This window comes from Macaca mulatta, chromosome 3 (genome assembly GCF_049350105.2).
Source record: "Macaca mulatta isolate MMU2019108-1 chromosome 3, T2T-MMU8v2.0, whole genome shotgun sequence".
NCBI classification, from domain to species: Eukaryota; Metazoa; Chordata; class Mammalia; order Primates; family Cercopithecidae; genus Macaca; species Macaca mulatta.
In genome coordinates this window covers 13,420,526-13,425,607 of record NC_133408.1, presented here as the reverse complement: position 1 = coordinate 13,425,607, position 5,082 = coordinate 13,420,526, and the positions used below count along the sequence as shown (strand labels likewise).

At 46.6% G+C, this 5,082-nt stretch overlaps 1 long non-coding RNA gene across 1 annotated transcript; it reads left to right on the top strand.

The window, feature by feature from the left end:
• Positions 1-3,490: 3,490 nt before the first annotated feature.
• LOC106997267 (uncharacterized) lies at positions 3,491-4,802 on the top strand. Its single transcript, XR_013414933.1, has 2 exons — positions 3,491-3,660; positions 3,837-4,802. It is a non-coding gene; the product is annotated as an uncharacterized LOC106997267 (long non-coding RNA).
• Positions 4,803-5,082: the final 280 nt, after the last annotated feature.

The following is a 5,082-nucleotide window of genomic DNA, read 5'->3' as shown; positions in this document are numbered from 1 at the left end:
CCTCACTTTATAACTTTGCTTTCAGCATGATGTGGATTAGTGTCTTCCACGTGGGAAAATTATGTTTACCACTTAGAGAGCAGATAGTGCTTGGTTACCCCATGATGCTGGACGGTGGCAGGCTTAACTCCCCCATCAAGGGCCTTAATGTATTTGGATCCCTAGTCCTAGCAACAGCAGCAAATCTCCTTTTTCTTTTCCTTGAGCTGGTTGTTCACCAGGCAGTTGGGATGTTACATGGGAAGAGAAGACACACACCAGTCCCTTGTTTTCAAGAAGTCAGTCTGGTCACATCCTTAGCAGGTTATTAATCTTTTTCAAACCCCTCCTCTTCACCAAGTTTTATGATCCTGGGAATGAGATTCCTCCCCAGCATCTTTAGCGTTATCAGGGGTTAGGATTGGTGCAAGCAGCCACTTCCCTGGAATCATCAGTAGCCCTCCAGCCTCTAGGGGAGAGCTGCCAGCGGTCAGAGTTGTTGGGAATTACAAGGGAGAAGCTAGGGAGAAGGAACTCAGTCCCTCAGTCTCTGAACTTGGCTCCTGGCAGGAGAAGCCAGGAGAGTGGGCCAATCCTAGATAGGAGCTCTCCCAGGGAATTCCAAGGGTTCTCCCAAGATCTAGTCACAACATGAAGAATTACTGTTGGTCTCTTGCTCAGATGTGCCTGTGAATTCATATCACAGATGCTTGATGCATTTGACAATTGTTTAATTGCTTGAGCCCTACTGATACTCTTTAGGTCACTTCAAGGGAGTGATTTCAAGTATGATCATTGCCTCAAATCTGTATGGCTTTCCTTGCCTCTGAGGTGCTTTAAGAGGACTTATGTCCTTTGACTCCCTTAGTAACTCAGGAGGGTGGCTAAGATGCAGCTCTAGAGGTCTCCAAGCTCTCTGCAAAGCCTGCCTTCAGTAGTCTGTGCACCACGAGATGTATAACTTTATTATTCTCTAGCTGAATTTAGCTCCTGCTTCGAGACCCTGTTTTCCCATGTCATTTTAGGGGTTCCATGTTTTCCCTGGAGGTATATATATATACACACACACATCCCAGGGGCCTCTGAGGTGCCAAAACATGTGTGGGGTCCATCTGGTTCACACTGATGTCCATGATCATTGATCTACATGGGTCATCAAGGAGCGATTTCCCTGTTGGAAGCTCCAAGTAAAATGTCAGCTCCAACATTCCACACAGCTCTGGGTACCACACTCCTTTTCCTTTTAAAAGATGATTATCTGCTAGTGGTGAATGCTCTTGGGGTTTTATTTGTAGGTTTTTTTTCTTGTCCCAAATGTCTATATTTCATCTTCACTCTTGAGGGATATTTTCCATGGCTAGAGGATCTAGGCTTTTCTTTTGGATTCCACTGTGGCTTTAAAAAAAGTCAGCTGACTGTTTATTTATGGCCTCTTTAAAGGCGATCTCTTTCTTCCTAAGGCTGTTTTAAAAGTTTTCTTCCTTCCTCCCTCCTTCCCTCCCACCCCATCCTCCTCCTTCCTTTCCTTCCTCCCTCCCTCCCTTCCTTCTCTTCCTCCCTTCATCCCATCCTCCCTTCCTCCCTCTTCCTTTTTTCCTTCCTCCTGCCCTCCTTCCTTCTTCCATCATTATATATTAAAATATTAAAATATATATATTTTTTGAGATGGAGTTTCACTCTTTTTTTTTTTTTTTTTTTTTTTTTTGAGACGGAGTCTCGCTCTGTCGCCCAGGCTGGAGTGCAGTGGCCGGATCTCAGCTCACTGCAAGCTCCGCCTCCCGGGTTCACGCCATTCTCCTGGCTCAGCCTCCCGAGTAGCTGGGACTACAGGCGCCCGCCACCTCGCCCGGCTAGTTTTTTTTTTGTATTTTTAGTAGAGACGGGGTTTCACCGTGTTAGCCAGGATGGTCTCGATCTCCTGACCTCGTGATCCACCCGTCTCGGCCTCCCAAAGTGCTGGGATTACAGGCTTGAGCCACCGCGCCCGGCGAGATGGAGTTTCACTCTTGTTGCCCAGGCTGGAGTACAATGGCACGATCTTGGCTTACTTCAATCTCCGCCTCCCGGGTTCAAGTGAGGTTCACCTGCCTCAGCCTCCCAAGTAGCTGGGATTACAGGCGCCTGCCACCATACCCAGCTAATTTTTGTATTTTTAGTAGAGATGGGGTTTCACCATGTTGGCCAGGCTGGTCTCGAACTCCTGAACTCAGGCAATCCACCTGCCTTGGCCTCCCAAAGTGCTGGGATTACAGGTGTGAGCCACCACGCCTGTCCTATTAAAATATTTTCTTCTGGGCCTTCCCTCCTTTTACTTCTTTTGATACCGCCATGAAATGCATGTTAGGTTGACTCACTGTATACTCTATTATGCTCTCTTCTGGTTTTTAATCTTTCTGTCTTCTTATACTGTAATGTCAATGTTTCTTCTGCTTTAATTTTGGTATATGAATTCTTCAGCTGGATTCAAAGTGTGGTTAAAGCCACTTATATGCTCTTTAATTTTTAGTTATTGTACTTTTCACCTCTGGAAGTTATTCTGAATTCTTTTTTTATATCAACTATGTGACTGTGTGACACTTCTTATAGTTTCCAGTTCCTGGTTCGAATTTGCAAACTTGTTGACTATTTCTTTGAATAGAGTAGCTAGAATTGTTTTAGTCTGTGTCTAGTGAGTTGAATATCTGAAACCCCTGTGAGTGTTTCTTTTGTCTGCTAGCCCTACTCATGGCATCCTGTTTTCTTGGATGTCTGGTTGTCGTTGAGTATGTCCAACTCCAGTTATTTCTGGGCATACCCAGAGGGCACACCTGTTCACTATCACCCAGTGGAATTGCCATGTGTTTGTCTCCTGTCATGATGACCTTTGCATTCAGGGAGAGGCCTCTGCTATCTGAAGAACTGTGTGAAATCACCTCATTTTTGCTTTCAATGAAGGTTGTCTCCTGCTGGTCACCACCACTTCCTCAAATGACTAATGCCACTCTTGCTCACAATGCTAAGACGCTAAGGAGTTTTCAGAGGGCTGGAGTGATTCTGCATCCGCTGAGGTTCTCAGGAAACGAGACCACAGGGCCATCTGTGCATGAGTGACAGTGGGGTGGGGTGGATGAGCAGTGGCAGTGGTGGGCACCTACGTGGTTGGGGTCACAGCTTTTTATATCTTGGTGAAAACAACATTCCACAAGAACAAATTCTGGTCACAGAGGCCAGAGTAGACTCTCAATGTAATGGCCCTTCACCTTTGATGATAGCAGTTTTTTTGGGGGGAGCAGGGGCGGCCAAACTTGTTAGCCTAATTTTCTCTTCCTAATTCTACCTAGAGGCTGCTGAGTTCACCTCTCCCTTTGCCAGGCAGACAGGCTCAGACATGCAAGAATGGAAGGGGGTGTGGGGGTGGGTGGGAGGATTAAGTTGGGGAGAGCTAGTCTTGTCTTTGTAGATTACCAGAACTGACACACACATACACTCACTCACTCACTCACTCACTCATCTATTCATCTATTTTTGGCCTAAGTGCCTTTGGACCCTTCTTTGGAAAAGCACATGAACTCTTTGGAGTCTCCTGTTCCACTTGGTAAATTTCCTATAGCCACGCACTGAAAGTTCCTGCTGCCCTCCTTCCTCTGAGCTTGTGGGGCCCACAGATCCCCTGCTCCACTTCCTGCTTCATTTCAGCTGACGGTGAGTGCAGGGCAGGCTTGTAGGAAGGGCGCGCTGGGGGCGGGGAACTGCAGCACCCACCCCACCCCCAGCCCCGGTGCTTAATGCCCCAGCCTCAGTCTCCCTTGCTGTGCCCTTTCCTTAAGCCTCACTCTTGGCCTCCCCAAAGACAGAGTTTGTTCTGTTTTTATTGATAGGATGACTCTCCCTCGTTCTAATGCCATCTGAATGCCTGAGCAATTACATCTTACAACCTCATGAAAAAACACAGCAGCTTGTCACGATGAATGATGTTACCGTGAATAATGCAGTTTTGAGTTCAAACTCCTTCTTATTCCAAGAATGAGTAAATATCCCTATTCCCTCCCCTCCCCATTGCGTTTGGGTTTGACATGACATGAATCATTGTGGTTTTACTCCTGGGTAGAACTGTTTTTTTGTATTGCGTTGCCGACTGAGGGAAGGACAAAAAAAGGAGCCTTACTAAGGAGCAGTTTCAGATGAACTTCAACTCTCAGAAATCTTGAAGAATGAATGAACTACAACTTTCCGAAATTGCAAAAATGTTCAAGTCAGAAGGGACCCACGGGAAGCAACCTGGTCCTTATATAGGACTGGAAAGAAAACGGAGGCCCAGTGAGGGAACACTGGCTTCTCCAAGGTCACACTGCAAGTCAGTGGTGGCACTAGTGACCCAGGAGTCCTCCTGATTCCACCGTGTCCTGACCCCAGACCAGCAGCCTTATTTGTGGTTAAAGAACATGGAAAAACAGCTTATGTTTGAATTTTAAAATCATGCCAGTACTAAAGATCTGCATTCCATGAACACTGAGCTTTGCTGTGTGCGGGCTGCTATGAATTTTGTCACTATTTTCTCTAAGCACTCTCAGTATTGTACATATACAATTCCATTCTTTATTGTCCAGGGAAAAAGTTGCATTTACTGAGCAGTGAGAAGGATGATTTGAAGTCCCTGGGGACCCCCACCCTTGTCTTTCTATGTGAGATTGTATTGCAGGGCTCACATTCTCTCAGCAGTTCATTGCACATACAGTGCACTTATTGAGCACCTACTGTATGCCAGGAGTTATGTGGTAAGCTAAGCAGACAAAAACTCCTGCTCTCACAAGAAGAAAGAATAAACAAGCAGACAATTGCACGTATAATGTCGGCTGGGTGTGGTGGCTCACTCCTATAATCCTAGCACTTTGGGAGGTGGTGGTGGGAGGATTGCTTTAACTCAGGAGTTCAGGATGAGCCTGGGCAACATAGCAAGACCCTGTCTCTACAAAAATTCAAAAGATTAGCTGGGGGTGATGGCATGAATCTCTGGTCCCTCGGGACCAGAGTCCTCAGGAGGCTGAGGCAGGCGAATCACTTGAGCCTGGGAGGTTGAGGCTGCAGTGAGCTGTGATCACACCACTGCACTCCAGCCTGGGCCAC